At 42.5% G+C, this 15,701-nt stretch overlaps 1 long non-coding RNA gene across 13 annotated transcripts in view; it reads right to left on the bottom strand.

Annotated features, from left to right (window-relative positions):
- The window catches only part of LOC103563832 (uncharacterized), a 51,104-nt gene that overhangs the window by 5,039 nt on the left and 30,364 nt on the right, over window positions 1–15,701 (bottom strand). For 3 of the 13 annotated variants that reach the window (XR_011526301.1, XR_011526295.1, XR_011526296.1), the window contains 4 exons: window positions 6,642–6,669; window positions 6,388–6,527; window positions 4,370–4,464; window positions 975–2,255 (listed from right to left, as the gene is read on the bottom strand). This is a non-coding gene — a long non-coding RNA (uncharacterized lncRNA). Of the gene's footprint in view, window positions 1–974; window positions 2,256–4,369; window positions 4,465–6,387; window positions 6,585–6,641; window positions 6,670–15,268; window positions 15,500–15,701 lie in introns of all 13 variants that reach the window. The other 10 variants (XR_011526300.1, XR_011526291.1, XR_011526290.1 and 7 more) reach the window with 5 other exon arrangements.

The raw sequence follows: 15,701 nt of genomic DNA, 5'->3' as shown, positions 1-15,701 counted from the left end.
CTGCCTCCTTCTTATAAAGACATTTACACTTGGATTTAGGCCCTACCCAGATAATCCAAGGTAATCCCTCCATCTCAAGATCCTGAATCCCACCTGCAAAGCCTTTGGTATAGAAGGTAACATTCACAGGTTCTAGGAACTAGGGCGCAAACCTTCCTTTGGAGGCCGGTATTTAGCCTCCCACAGTCCAGAGGCCTGAGCAGTCAGTTACACTTCACGCTGAGGTGGGACCACACCAATAACACGTCCTTGTATCTGCTCCTTTCATCTCAGCCTCACTACCACTCTCCCATACTCCTATTCTTGGATCAAACTCCCCACTAAAGAGGCAGCACGTGAGGTTCTCCTCAAGCTCTCCTTTCTGGGCAACCCAAAGTAATGTGTGTAAACCATTATGAACATTGCACGTGGTGATGGCAGAAATAGCAGGAGCAATACAATAACAGTTCCCACAGTTTTCCAAAAGATTTAACTTTTGCCCAGAGCATGACTTAATCACTTAAAAATAGGCTTATACACTGAGGAAATGGAGGTCATCTATTTCGGTGGAATTTCACACAGTGTTGAAATATGTATTTTCTCTCTACAAAATATTTCCAGCATGGTGACAATTTTCAGTAGAATACCTGCTAAAAGATTAGAATTAGAAAAAGAAGGGTTTCCCATAGCAAATGGAAGGAAATTCACTCCATTACAGGAAAGTTAAATAAATTAGTTAATACTTACAAACTTCTTACAGATGGAAAGAGTTATCTGTATCAGTGTTAAGCCCTGCTATGGATATGCTTTTTGTGTGCTGAACAAATTAAATTTCTCAAAACAGCAGCATCCTGGGTCCTGTGAATATCTGAGAAGTAACACAGCTTCGTGGATGAATTGCAGAATCAGATAACACCACCAAAATTCAGCCAACAGGTCTGCGACTGACTTATTTGGGGGGAAAGAGGAGAATAAGGCAATATTTTCTACTGTACCTCTCAAAATTCTTTGCAGGTGACAACTGTACGATGGAAGATTCTGGAAAGTTTTTGCGTGTGGGGGGGAGGCAACTTCATTGGCATCTTTGTTTCAGCGATTTCTATGACTTTTAGGTTCACAGATAAACCTGAAGAGAACAAATAACTAACAACATTGAAGATGAGGAAAATGTTGGCAAACTTCTCTGTTAAAAGGGCAATATCAAAAACAGAAACTTTGAAGAACTTCACTTCTCCTCCCATGACAAGGCAAATTCAATATTTTGGTGGAAGCTGCTTCCTGTAGGGATATTCGATAATGATCATCTCAAAAATTACAAGACACGTCATTGAATGAGTACAATCTGAATGAAGACTGTGTTTAACAGTATGGCAAAATAAGCGCACATCGGGCATGTTTACTATATGTCATTTAATTGGACAATTCATACTTGAAAATTTCTCTGATACGGATTCCCTAGGACTTTATGTACCCTCCCAACCACCAACTGGTGGCAAAGGGCTCCCATCTTTTGGTCTGGAAGCAAAAGTCCACCATGTTGACCGTAAGGTCTTGAAGTAGTTAATAAAGGTGCACTCCAAGCCAGAAGTTCCAACCACGTCAACACCTTCTCCTCCAGGTAGCAGACAAGGAAGAGCCCAATCATGATTGGTGACTTGCCACTGAGACAATAATGGCAGAACCTTTCTCAAACCATGACTTCTTGCCAAAGCCTTCTTGCTTCCTGCTATCTATACACCCATACTGAACACCCATAACATAAGCACGTTACCGAAGGCCCTCAGCCTTTCATCAAACAAGGACCACTCTAAAAATTCCTGTAAGTGTATTTCTCCGCGTGGAGGAGTTATTGAGTGAATTGGATAGACTATTTCAGAAGTCAGCAAACTTTTTCTGTAAAGAGCCAGAAGGCAAATCTTTGCAGGCCACGTGGTCTCTGCCACTACTGCTCCACGTTCTAGTGCAAAAGCAGTGGCAGACAATGCATAAACGAGTGAGTGTGGCCGTGTTCCAATAAATCTTTATTTACAAAAACAGGCAACAAATCAGATTTAGCCTGTGGTCCTTTGTTTGCCAAACCCTTGGATTACACGAACTTTGAGAAAAGTCTTGATGTCAAAAACATTATTTTAACACTTCCTTTTAGAGGCAGGGTCCTGACAATTCTTGATTAACGCATATATCCAAGAACTTTTGTCCCTCTTCCTCCACTGTCCTCTGATAAACACCGACTGGCAGAGGGGACCTGGAGCATTGATCCTTCAACAGCAGTTATTCTGCAAGACAAAGCAGGGACAGACATTAAAACCAGACCCCAGGTCTTTGTGCCATACCCGGCATATCAAGTGCCCCTCTTCAAATTGTACTGAGTTAGCTGTCTACCTAATAAAGAAAACAGAACTATTCTTTCACTTAATAGTCTTTTAGGAAGGGTACGGGGGGCCAGGTTTACTAAAGGCCCTTATAAAATGCCGGCTGAAAGGAAATAATGCTCTTTGGCACCACAGAACCTTTTTCATGTGAAGCTACATGATCACTTTTCATTTTGTTTCTCAAGCACCCCATGGCACCCATCCATGTATTAGGCTAATAACTGCATGAATCTAGTTAAAAGGAACCGAGCAATTATTTTAATTAGAAGAGAACAAAAATAACACTCCTGGATTCTGTTTTAAGGGGCAAGAAGGAAGTAGTCAGGGTTCAAAAAGATCCCACAAAATATTTTTGTGAAAGGAAAAATAATTAAGGCCAAATTTAGAATGTACTTGGCAATAAATGGGCCAAATAAAATGAATGGCACCACTGTGCAGCTAAAACCCATTCACATATAAGAGCCCCAGAAAGTCCATTTTAATGTGATACCATTTTGAGGGGATGGCCAATTTTACAAAGTGAAAGTGACTGTCTAGGAGAGACCTTAATGATCCTTGTGAATCTCTTACACAATTTCTTATAGAGTTTCTGTGTAAACTCTTTTACTAATAAGAGAAAGGAGGAAGGATAGTGGTCAATTTGCCTTTTAAGTAGGATTACTTTTGCATTTAAATTCTTCGAGTAAATTGTTCAAATTTGTTTCTCTGGAAAAAAATCTATCTTTAGAGAAAATCCTTGTTACTAATCCATTCTACAAAAAGCGGATTCCATCACAAGAGACTTTTAATCATTTGGACTGAATTCAGTCCCGCAGGAAGAGATTGTATCTGCAGACTTTCCATAGCCACTGCCTTCCTCCCTCCCTTCTGGTCGCGCTACTTTGGCCATTTTATTCCATCTCTGGCTTCTGAAAGGAGATGAAATGAAACTCAAACCAGTCAACTAGTCACTGTTGTTCTTTCTGTTTGAAGCTATAAATGTTTATTGAGCAACTGTCATCTACCAGCACACAGCAAGTTACGGATGTACAAAGATGACTAAGACCTGGACCCTGCCTGCAAAGACCCTACAGTCTAGTCACAGGGACAGAGGTATGGGCAGAAAGGAGACCATGCAGCCCCCGCCGGGTAGGGTCAAGGGTATATGGCCTGAGCTGATCATTAAAGAATGGATTATCCAGGAGAAGGACATGGACAGTCTATTCCAGATCTTTCTCAGATCAGCCTACAAAAAAGCTGGGACAAAAGAACCCCAGGATATACACTGGGAACCGTAAGCAGTTAGAGCTGCTGGAGTGTGAAGCGAAAGATGAGAGTGGAGCAGGAGAGTAAGCTGGAGAAGTAAGCAAGAGCTGGGTCATGGGAGAAGTCATGTGCCATGGTGATGAGCCTGGACATCGTCTGGTAAAGCAATGGAGAGCCACCAAACGCTGCTCAACAAGGGACAAATGTGGCCAGCTTTCCATCTTAGAGCGAGCACTTGGATGGCTGAGAAGAGGAGGAAATGGAGACTAGGTGTCCCGCAAATGCCACAGCCCAAGTAAGATGTGATAAGGTCTTGAACTAGGACAATAGGAAGTAGGAATGGAGAGACAGAATGAGGCACGAGATATACGGTATTGAAGGAGATTAAAAACAAAACAAAACAAACAAAACCTCTGTAGAACAGTGACTGAAGGGGTCAAAAGTAGGAGATGAAATTGGTTTTGAAGATTCTTGGTGGGAAGCAGGTGTTTCATCTGAACACTTGTCCTATGTCCAAAAAGCTTCTCACCTTATAGGTTCCCCTTTAAACCCAGGATGGGCCTTGATCATGGGTTCTGGAATTAAGATGCAGTAACAAATTTCAGCCCTGGGCACATGAGCAAACTGCTGAGTGCTATATGAAAACTCCTAGAAGATAGTCTAACTTTATTTACTTTCCCATGCAAAACTCACGCAAACCCAGTTTCCTGCCATAAGTCTAAGTTAAAATATACAGAAGCCTAGAAGGAAAGAAAATTATGGTGAATACTTACTGTGATGGTTAATTTTATGTGTCAGTCTGACTGGGCCAAGGGATGCCCAGATAGCTGGTAAAACATTATTTCTGGGTGTGTCTGTGAGGGCATTTCTGGAAAAGATTAGCATTTGAATCAGTAGACTGAGTAAAGAAGATCACCCACACCAATGTGGGGGGGCATCGTCCAATCCACCGAAGGCTCAGATAGAAGAGAAAGGCAGAGGAAGCGTGAATTTTCTCTCTCTGCTTCAGCTGGGACATCCATCTTTCCTTCCCTTGGACATCGGAGCTCCTGGTTCTCAGGCCTTCAGAATCCAACCAGCACTTACACCATTGCCTACCTTCCCCCACGATTCTCAAGCCTTCAGACTTGGACTGAGTTACACCACCAGCATTCCTAGCTATGCAGCTTGCAGACAACAGAGCATGGGACCTCATGGCCTCCATACTTGTGTGAGACAATTCCCATAATAAATCTCCTGTTATACATCTCTATATACATCCTATTCGTTCTGTTTCTCTGGAGAACCCTGACTGATATACTTAGGACAAACTACATATATTTTTAATTACTATATTATATTAGACTCATTTGTGTTTTAATTTTTAAATAATGTAAAGAGGACACTTCTCAACTCACTTACGAGCCTGTTAAACCTTAATAACACACCTGACGGGGACATTACCCTAAAAGAAAACTACAGGTAAATTTCATTCATATACATTGTTGCAAGAATTATCAAAACATGCAGCAATGCATAAAATAAATAATATAACATAACCGAGTTGGGTTTAGTCCAGAAATACAAGATTGGTTTAACACTCAAAACCCATTGAATAATTTACCACACTAACAGATAAAAGAAAAAAGTCACATAATCAATCTATAAATAAGTGAGTACTTAATTTATGACAAAAGTATCACTTCGGAGCACAGGGGAAATGAAGACTTTTTCCATCAACGGTATAGAGTAAATAGACAGCATGGAGGAAAAAACAAACTTGATCCCAACCTCACACACATTTTGATAGACAAAAATCAATGCCATGTGGACTATATATAAAAATGTCAAAGTGAAACAATAAAACTTCCAGAAGATAATATAAAAGGATATCTTCATGGCCTTAGGGTAAGCAAAGCTCTCTTAAGTAGCACATAAAAAGAGCTAACTATAAAGGAAAATATTGGTAAATTAGACTACACTAAAATTAAAATCTCTGTTCATCCAAAAATACCACAGAGTAAAAGTCAAGCTCAGCATTGTATATGATATTTTCAATATATATAACCAAAAGAGGATCCTTCTAGAATATGTAAATATCTCCAAAAATCAATAAGAAAGATGAACAATACAGTCAAAAAATTAGCAAGACACTTGAAAAGCCCATTTACAAAATATCCAAATGGCCACTATACATGGAGAGACGCTCAACTTATTAGTAATCTGGGAAATCAAATTAAAACCACAATGAGATTCAGCTACATACTACCTGAATGACCAAAATCAAAAAGACTAAGGACACCAGATGCTAACAAGGATGGAGAGCAGCATAACTCTCACCCACTGCTGATGGGAATGGAAACTGATCCAACCTCTGTGGAAAACTGCTTGGCATTTTTAAAGCTGAGCATAGAGATTCCTTACAACACAGTAAGTTCCCCTTTAGTCTATATGCCCAACAGAAATGCGTGCGCACACCTACCAAAGATGTGCACCAGAAAGTTTACAGCGGCACTCTCTGAAATAGCCTAGACTGAAAACAACCCAACTGTTCATCAAGGGTAAAATGGATAAACTGTGGTATATTATTGATACAGTGGGAGGAAATACAACAAGGAAAATATACTATAATTATACCCAACAACATAGATAGAGCTCACAAACATAACGCTGGGAGAATGAAAACAGACACAAAAGAACACCTGCCATATGATTCCGTTTATATGAAGTTCGAAACAAAACAAAACAAAACACATCTATGGAGCCAGAAATCAGGATAATGCTTATCTTTGAGGAGGAAGGGGACACCCACCACGGGGCAGCGGGGAAAGTTGGCCGTATCCTCTTTCTTGTCCTAGGGAGGTGGTTACAGGATGTGTCCACTCCAGGAAAAGACATCGAGTCACATGCTTCTGCTCCTGGCAATCTTCCATGTGTGGAATTCCCACAAAGCTTCAAGAAAAGTTTCAAATATTGATTTCTACTTCTTAGGTGAAGTAAATGGAGGGGCTGACAGAAAATATCATAGAACATCTTTATTAAAATCCATCAGTGGTTTGTTCTTACCTGTTTGAGTTTGCTTTCCTGATGTCAGCTACAGAGCAGAAAAAAGGAAGACCCACACATATGATTACAGGTCAGCTGGACTAGGAAGAAGAGAATGCCTTCCCCTTGAGGAAAAACGAATGAAACTGGGACTGTTTGCAGTTTAGCGAAGAGATGAGCAATGCATGAGGAAGAAAAAAAAGTTAAGGGCCCAATGTATAAAATCACGACAATAACGAAGGGTCTGCTAGGGGCTCACACGTTTCTAGCCTTATTATACGAAGTGGGATTAAAAGGTAACAAATTTAGGCTGGCTACAAGGAAATGCTCTCTTATGAAATGTATAATTAACCTGTAGGCAACGGTTTAGTAAAATCCAACTCCTCCCTCAAAAAAGAAGGAAAAAAAAAAGCTATTTATAGCAGCCAAACCAACAACGGTGGTTACAGTGACTGATATAGTGTTATGAAGATTCCCCTGCTTCCAGGAGAAAACTAATAGCCAGCTGGGGTCAGGACAAAGTTTTCCCTTTGGTGTAGCATTTCACAGCTCTGTTATCTAACACTGAGCAATTCGAGGGGCTGTGGGGCGTCTCACCTCCACTCGTGGCACCTGGCTCTGGGATCCAGGATGCTGCCTTGAAACAGGCTATTGTTTTCATCCTGGATGGCAACACCTGTAGGCCTGTGTTTAGGCAACACCTTGTGTTTCCAAAAGGTAAACTCAATGAATATAATCAAAATTGTTCCTAACACTGCTGTTTTTACATCAACAATCTATAAATATATGGAAGAACTTAATATATGTGTGAAATAAACAGAGCAGGTATGCCTGCACCGAGGTAATTCAAGAGACAGCTCTATAATTTAGCAGCTTGGATTTCAATTGTTGCATTTTTAGGTATGAACAACACAGATATTATTCATCAAAGTGATTGTCCTGTGCACTTGTATACCTTATATAATTTATTTTTTCAGGGCTTTTTACTTCAAAGAAATCACTAGCTAATGACATTTTAGACTTCAGAAATTTTTCTGATAACACACTGGAATTCCCTCAGGGACAAGATTCTGAATAAGTGGATTTTTTTAAAGATCATTAACAGATATTACAAACCAATTCAAACAGAGCATTTTCTTTGCAAATTACCTTTAACTTTTAAAGCCATTGAAAAAAAAAAGACAGTGAGTGACTTAATTTACTTAACCTGTCTACAAATTGCAGGCTTGTGCTCCATCGGCGACCGCATTTTCAACCAAAAAACATCTCTAACTATCTCTAATAGAGATATTTTTCTAAATTATCACACCCGGTGAGTGATATTTCAAAAGGTAGTAAATTTTTTTTTCATTTAGCAAGTTGCCCTGGAATTGAGAATGTTTATTTTATCGATACGTTTAAAGAGAAAACATAGCCCTGCGCTGGCTGTATCTATTGCTTAATTAAAACTTTCAGGTAATTAGTAGGTTTATCATTTCCTGAGCAAGTGGGTGGTGGAGCTTTGGGGGCTGGTTGTGATTGGGGGGCAAGGGAGGGAACGAGTCTTTTATTTAATGATCAAACCAGAGTTTCTGGGCTAGAGAGCTAATATTCAGGCTGAGAAACACCTTTATTCCCCATGTACGTCAGCCCTGATTTCTTATTTGCATCAACAGCCCGTTGTGCGTTTTCCATTCAAAGAGCTCCGAGGACTTCAAAGGGAGTCGCCTGCGAGGACGGGCTGCGTGGGAGTCCTGAAAGTCCCCAGAACAGGCCCAGAGCTGGGGAGCCATGCCAAGACTCGCTCGTGCAGGAGCCCCCAAACCACGTCACAGAATTAGAGGGGGTCCCCTGCCTATGCATCCCACAGCGCGCGTGGGAGATGTCCCCAGGCCGGCCAGGCACCGCGCTGGCTTCTCAGGCTACTACTCATAAATATTTGATGAGTGGCACTCCATTTATAAGAAAGTTATGTTAATAAGAATATTCTTTGAAACTGGAGTCCAACGCAGGCTTTAAAAAGGCTCATTGTTTGAGGTACTACAGGTTTCCTTTTTTTCCCTTTTAAAGTGCAAAGTCAACTTACCACAAACCAAACAAAGGAAACTAACATTCTTTTGGATGTCCCAACGACAAAAAAAAAGGGTAGAATTCTACTCTGAAGGATGTTCTAATTTTGTAAGGACTCGTTAAATCATTGAGGGAAGGGAACATAGAAACTAATATTTTTTTTGAGTGTTTCTGGTGTGAGATAGTTTGTTTCTCCTCTTTTTAATTGAATTGAGATATTTTAACTCTTCTTTTTTTTTTTAAAGATTTTATTTTTTTCCTTTTTCTCCCCAAAGCCCCCCTGTATAGTTGTACATTCTTCGTTGTGAGTCCTTCTAGTTGTGGCATGTGGGACACTGCCTCAGCATGGTTTGACAAGCAGTGCCGTGTCCGCGCCCGGGATTCAAACTAACAAAACACTGGGCTTCCTGCAGCAGAGCGCGAGAACTTAACCAGTCGGCCACGGGGCCAGCTCCTTAACTCTTCTTTTTTAATCCTCGCCAATATATTATGAGGTAACTTGTACTACCTCCATTTTAAAGATAGGAAAATGGGTTTCACAGAGATGATGCAAATCTTCTGCTTCAGAGTCCCACCCCAGGACGTGCAGAGCTGGTCTGGAATCCAGATCTAGCCAACCCCGAAGCCCATGTTTGTTTCTCTAGCTCACTCTAGCTCCCAGGCTCTGGTGATTTCAAAAGTCAAGTTCACATCTCACAGCAGCTGCCATTTTTCTGAAGAGCTAGGACTCAAAGGTTTGGGTTCCTTCAGTTGAAGCTCAGACAAAGAATACTGTACTCCACATGCTGAGGATTAAGTTTCAAAAGAATCATTTTGCCCCAAAGAGTTCCCAGTGGGATCCTGCCAAGGACCGGAGAATCCCACGTGGCTGGAGATCTACACTAACCAGTCTGAATGCCACATGTTTGTGTCCCAAAACACTGACACACCTCAGTGAACCTCAGAAACTAGGGGTGATCCTAAGGGTCAGAGCAGACGCCCTGGAGTTCAAGGAGCAGTAAGAGGATCAGCCAGGGCTCCACTGTGACGGAGGGCCCAGCTGCTAATCCTTAGAGAGGTAGCATGTCCAAAACCATCACAGCCCATGTATGAAGTGTTGGGATGGGAGGAGAAAGTCAGAGCTTTCACCGATCTCATTGGGCCCCTTTCCAACCTCTAGATCTGGGAGCCCTGAGTAGGTCTAGGATGTGGATATTCAGTGGGCACAGAGTGAGATTGGGGGGCTGAGTCTCCTGTCCCTGGTGAGCAGACACTGGCCAGGGGCCCCAGAAGTAACAGGGCCAGCCATGATCACCCGGGAGCTCCTTCCTGTTTCCGCCGATTCCTACAAGAGCCCCTGAGGCCACTAGAAGGAGCCCAAGCAACTCTGTGTGCCTCACTGTGGCCACCATTTGCCCTGGGCTAACCAAAAGTTCACCAGAACAAAGGCACACGCCCCCAAGACTGCTCCCAGGGACGTGGCCCTGCCAAGCCTTGTTTCAGTTCTCTGAGGCTGTTTCCTCATTGGTACCAGGGAGACAGTATGAGTACCTGCTCAGCCCAGCACACTGTCTGATGAGAAAGATGGGACAGCATCCCATTCATGAAAGCGCTTCCTACAATCCACGCTGTGGGCACAGTGTCTCACTAACCTCTCCTTTAATTTCAGACGTGTTTCTCAACGTCAGGCTTTTTATTCTTATCACTAGTGAGAATAAATCTGAATGGGAGTGATTTTTCATACAATAGATGTCAAAAACAAAGTTATAAAATAAGATGTTTTCCAAACATGGAACATCAATCCATTTATTTATTTTGCATTCACTCAACAAACCTCTAAGCACACTAGCTAAGGCTTAGATGCTGCATCATTGTGTTGGATTTCTAAGCACACTTTACCTTGCCTTTGCACATAGGCTAAAAGCAAACTTCTAAACATGAACCACGTGTGAGGCAGGTGTGATCTGATGCCTGCTGGCTTCTCACACCTTCTCTTCACTCCTGACTCGGCTGAAATGTCCTCTCCTTACAAAGCCCTTCCATTGCCTCTGGATCCAAAACAGCCCAGCCCTGATCTCCTGGCTCCTTTTAGTTTCCGTCAGAGCACCCTTACCACGTATGACCCTCTCTATTGGTTTGGTCCCTTGTGTACCGCCCATCTCCCCAGCTCAGCTGCAGCCTCCAGAAAGTCAGAGGCCATCTCAATCTTCTTCCCCAACTTTGTCTCCAGTCTACAACACAGTGCCTGTCACGTCAAGGACACAGGAAACAGTGTTGCCTTAAAGCAGCTTGACCTGATGTAAAAAACGGAAAGCCCCAGTCCGATATTTTGTTTCAGGCTGCAGTGGCAGCCCTGGAGCGGAAGGAGAAAAGTTCTCATTTTTCCTCTTCACCAAGCTCAGGTTCTTTCCCCTGCAATTAATCTGCGCCTCCGCCCTACAAGGCGGCAATGCACACGAGGTCTGGAAGGCGGGCCTGTGTTCACTCCCAGCCTGGGAAATGCCTCACCTGTTGGCCAGAGTCCTGCCTGCCGACAGAGGCATGGCTTCCCCTGTCATCTAAGTGTGAGATGGCGACGAGCTTGGTGCCCTGCGGGGCCCAGGTGTGACTCTCAGGTGCTTCCTGGGGCTCCTCTGTCCAAGTGAGCACGGGCTCCAGTGCCAGGACAGAGCTACAGCTCCCACTGCCTGATGAATGCCCGCTGGCGCCGCCGGGTGGAGAGGCAGGCCACACCACAGCATTCCTGTCTTTTTAGTCTAAAATATTTTCTCTCTATGGCATCAATTTCATATTAGAGAAGTAATATATATTAATTGTAACAAGTGAAGCAACACTTAAAAATGTGAATAAAAACAAAGATAATTCTTTCTCCCTGTCCCACTTCATTACCACTCTCTGGAGATTACCATGGGTGTGCATGCATCTGCCTGTATCTATGTATTATATATGTAATTACATAATGTAATATATATAATGTATATAACATACATTTATATTTAATATGTTTATATATAATTATATATTATATATTACATATATTTATATGTAAATATATAATTATACATAATTTCACATAAGTGGGGTCATATATACGCTGGGGGAATTTCAGTGCAGTATTTTATCTCCATTTAGTTATCATTTCTCTGTGTGTTTTGCTTGCCTCTCCCAGTGTGGTTACTCCAGGGACGTACTGGAAAGCACAGATGTGTTCTGGCCAGAGGACCACACCTGCGTGCAGGGGCACGGGCGTCCCTTTCTGTTCTTAAAGACATCTGCCTTGGTCATACCAGAATTCAGGTGAGTCTTCAGAGAAGTGGCACTGCTGGTGTTTTCTCTTCCCGGTTGCTGGTTTGGAGACATCTGGAGAGACATCTGTGCCCCCCTCGCAGGCGGCCACAAACCACCCCTGGTTCCCTATAGCTCCCTAGCCCATCTCGCTCCCTTCTGTCTCTAATTGGCTCGGGTTTCAAGCTCCCAGCCCTTGTATTATCTCTGACTTCATCTATTTCCCCTGACCTTTTCAAAGTAACAAAGCTCTAGGCCATGGCGTCTTTCCCTTTCTCCATAGATGTCTCTCCCTATCTCTCCTCTGGCAAGGTTTACCCACGCCTTCAGTCGGTGCCCATTTCCTCAGCCCATTTGTCTGCAGGTGACCCTTCCTTCCGACCTTCACCACCAGGTCACAAATTTGACCAACACATTTGTATATTGTTTTGCAGGTTTCAAACATACTAAAATATATTACTTCAACTAATTCTTACAACAGCCCTTGGAAATACAGAAGGGTATATTGGCCCCCAAAATATACGGGTCTTAAGACACATTAACAGGCACTTTGCAAAGAAGACATTAAAATGGCCACATGAAAATATATTCAGTTTCACTACCTATAAAAGAAATGCAAAGTATAGGAACACTAATATACTTTGTGCCTATGAACTAGCAAATATTTAAAAGAATGATAATACACACTGTTCAGCAAGGGAAGAGAGACAGCACACTAGATTATTGCAGGTAGGAGTACGTATTGGTGGCACCTCTCTGACCGATAACTTGCCAATACACAGTGAATAGAAAATCATGGAGCCATGCAATTCTCCTTGCAGGAATTTCTCCCAAGGAAATAAACAAAGCTACATAGAAAGTTTAAGCTACAAGGATATTTTCATATGTGACTGATTAATTTGAAATCATGTCATGTAATAAAATGCTCTGAAAAAATTAAAAATAATAATGTGGAAGAATATATAATATCATGCAAAGTTTTCTAATATAGTGAAAAAAGATTACACAATAATACACATTGTCTGAGTCCCATGAATATGATAGATACACATATAGATATAAATATCATGCACCCCAAAATGTCAAGAAAGGTTATCTCCAACTGATGGCATTATGGGTGATTTTTATTTTCCTAATTCCTGCTCACCTCTGTTTTCTAAATTATTTTCAATAGCCAAGTATAATTTTGTAAAGAGAAAAACAAGAAAATGATAACATTAAAACAGTTGCCTTTTGGGGCTGACCCAGTGGCATAGTGGTTAAGTTCACACGCTCCACTTCAGCGGCCTGGGGTTTGCAGGTTCCGTTCCAGGGCACAGACCCAGCACCACTCATCAAGCCGTGCTGTGGCTGCATCCCACATAAAATAGAGGAAGGCTGGCAAAGACGTTAGCTCAGCAACAATCTTCCTCAAGCAAAAAGAGGGAGACTGGAAACACATGTTAGCTCAGGGTCAATCTTCCTCCCCCCCAAAAAAAATTGCCTTTGTCTAAATGCAACCAGTTCTACATTTGATTCTTTCATCCACTCACTCACTCACTCAACAAATATTTATTGAACTCCTACTATATATAAAGTGTTCTGCTAGATGATAAGAGTACAATGATTAATTTTTTTAAGGTATATATATTTTTCTTTCTGAAGATTGGCACCTGAGCTAACAACTGTTACCAATCCTCTTTTTTTTCTTTATTCTTCTCCTCAAAGCCCCCCAGTACATAGTTGTGTATTCTAGTTGTGAATGCCTCTGGTTGTGCTATGTGAGATGCCGCCTCAGCACGGCCTGATGAGTGGTGCCATGTCCGCGCCCAGGATCTGAACTGGCGAAAGAAACCCTGGGCCGCCGAAGCGGAGCGTGTGAACTTAACCACTTGGCCACAGGGCTGACCCTAAAAATTTTTTAATTAAAAAAAAGAGGTGGCCTCTGCCCTGGAGAAGGTATTCTTGGGAAACGGGAGAAAGCCAGTGGGGATTGCTGGTTTCAACTGTGAACACCACCAGGTACAGCTGGAGCTCATTAGGCATTATTCTTCCCTAAACCCAAGAAATGGCCTCAGAGGACGTCAATGCATCCGGTCGTGCTTGGGTGAGATTTAGGCTCAGAACTGGACCCGGATCTGAAAAAGTGGTTTCTGAGAGTGGAAAATGGAGAGAAAGCACGAGAGGGAGAAGCACCCTGTTCTTAAAGCTCTTAGCTACTGTGTCTCCTGCTAGCTTGAGACAAATGGCTGAAGTGGCCTGGCTGGGGGACATATGGTCCCATGGGTTGCATGACTACAGACATTAATTAGAAGATCCAAAATGATCCATCTTTTAAAGAAGCGATTAGTGAAAATTCGACAAAATTTCCCAAAGCATCCCTCTGGGTGTGCCTCTTGAATAGCATCCAGGCTCCTCCTGTTCCTAGATGACACTCCCCTTCAACGTGCCGAATTGGAACCTCCCACACACATCAAAGCTGTTCTCCCAGCACGGAAGCCACCCCCAGGAAGTGTGGCACTTGCACAGTCTGCAAGAAGTCTTTGCAGCCTCTAGGGTACCATTTGGTTACCCCGTGGGACCGCTGTCATATTCGAAGTTAACTCAAGGCATATGCTCTGAGTTCTTTTTTCCCACAAATGTTGAAGAGTTTGTGTTGATTCTTCCGCAGAAGGCCACTTGTGACCAGCGTTCATTTGGAGGGCTGGCTGGGGCTCAGAGGGGGACCATGATGAAGTGGACCAGCCTCCTGAGAACTGAACTCATGACCTCATTAGCACAGGGTTCTAATCAACTGAGCCACCAGGCACATACCTCATTTATGGCACTGACGCAGTAATTTGCTAAATGTTAATTCTTAGATTAACTACAGATGAGTAGAGCTCCTAGGGGGAAAAAAATGAGATTTGTTAATTCTTGAAAGGAAATTTGGGTCATCAGTAGATGATCCCTTTGGTTAGTTTAAGATATAATTCCAGCATCTGAAGATGATACTCATCAGGGTCTATGCCACCATGATTTTTTTTAACCAATATCCAGATCAGGAAACTTTCAAGGAAAAAGCAAATGATGTCACTTCCACACTTGCAAAATGCTACCCAACGATTTTCACGTAGATTCCGCCACAGTTTCTATCTCAAACTCTGTCACAAAACTTAAGTGGCAAAATGAAGTAAAGGTTTCCATATCTGAGGCAGAGATGGCCCTCCTGGAGTGGGAAGGCTGGACCCCATTACCCCCCTGCCCCAGAACCCTAATTCCTGTGGAGAGAAGACCTTCCATCCATGGGGAAGGGGAGCCAGACCTGCAGCCCTGTCCCAAGGCATACTGTAACCCACCCCACTCCGCCTTCTTACCTTGTTCCCCAGCTGGTCCCTGAGGAGCCAGTTTTCCAAACAGCAAATATGGTTTGGAACAGAGTTTTGACACTGACTCACTATCCTCTGCTCATATTACATTTCTATGAATATTCCAGCGACTTTTCAACTCTGAAGAAAAGTTTCCGCTCAGAGACTACATTTAGCATTCAGACCAGTTCAACTTCAGTTGCTCCCACCCTGACAGCGATCTTTGAAACTGATATGGCCCTGAAAGAAGCCAGAATAACTTTTTAAATATATTAATAAGAATGGGCTGGGTTCCCAGTCTTTGTAATCTTGTGGAAGAACCTCTGTGAGAAAGCGCACTGGAAACTGAATTGAGTATGTGCCCACACTAGCTTTTCCATGGAAAAGCCTGCTCGAAAATGCATGGCTGTTTTGCAGGAGAATTTCTATGAAGTAGAAGAAG

Source organism: Equus przewalskii, chromosome 14, assembly GCF_037783145.1.
Source record: "Equus przewalskii isolate Varuska chromosome 14, EquPr2, whole genome shotgun sequence".
Classification (NCBI taxonomy): Eukaryota; Metazoa; Chordata; class Mammalia; order Perissodactyla; family Equidae; genus Equus; species Equus przewalskii.
The sequence above is the reverse complement of the archived record's forward strand: the minus strand, read 5'-3'. Positions and strand labels throughout refer to the sequence as shown.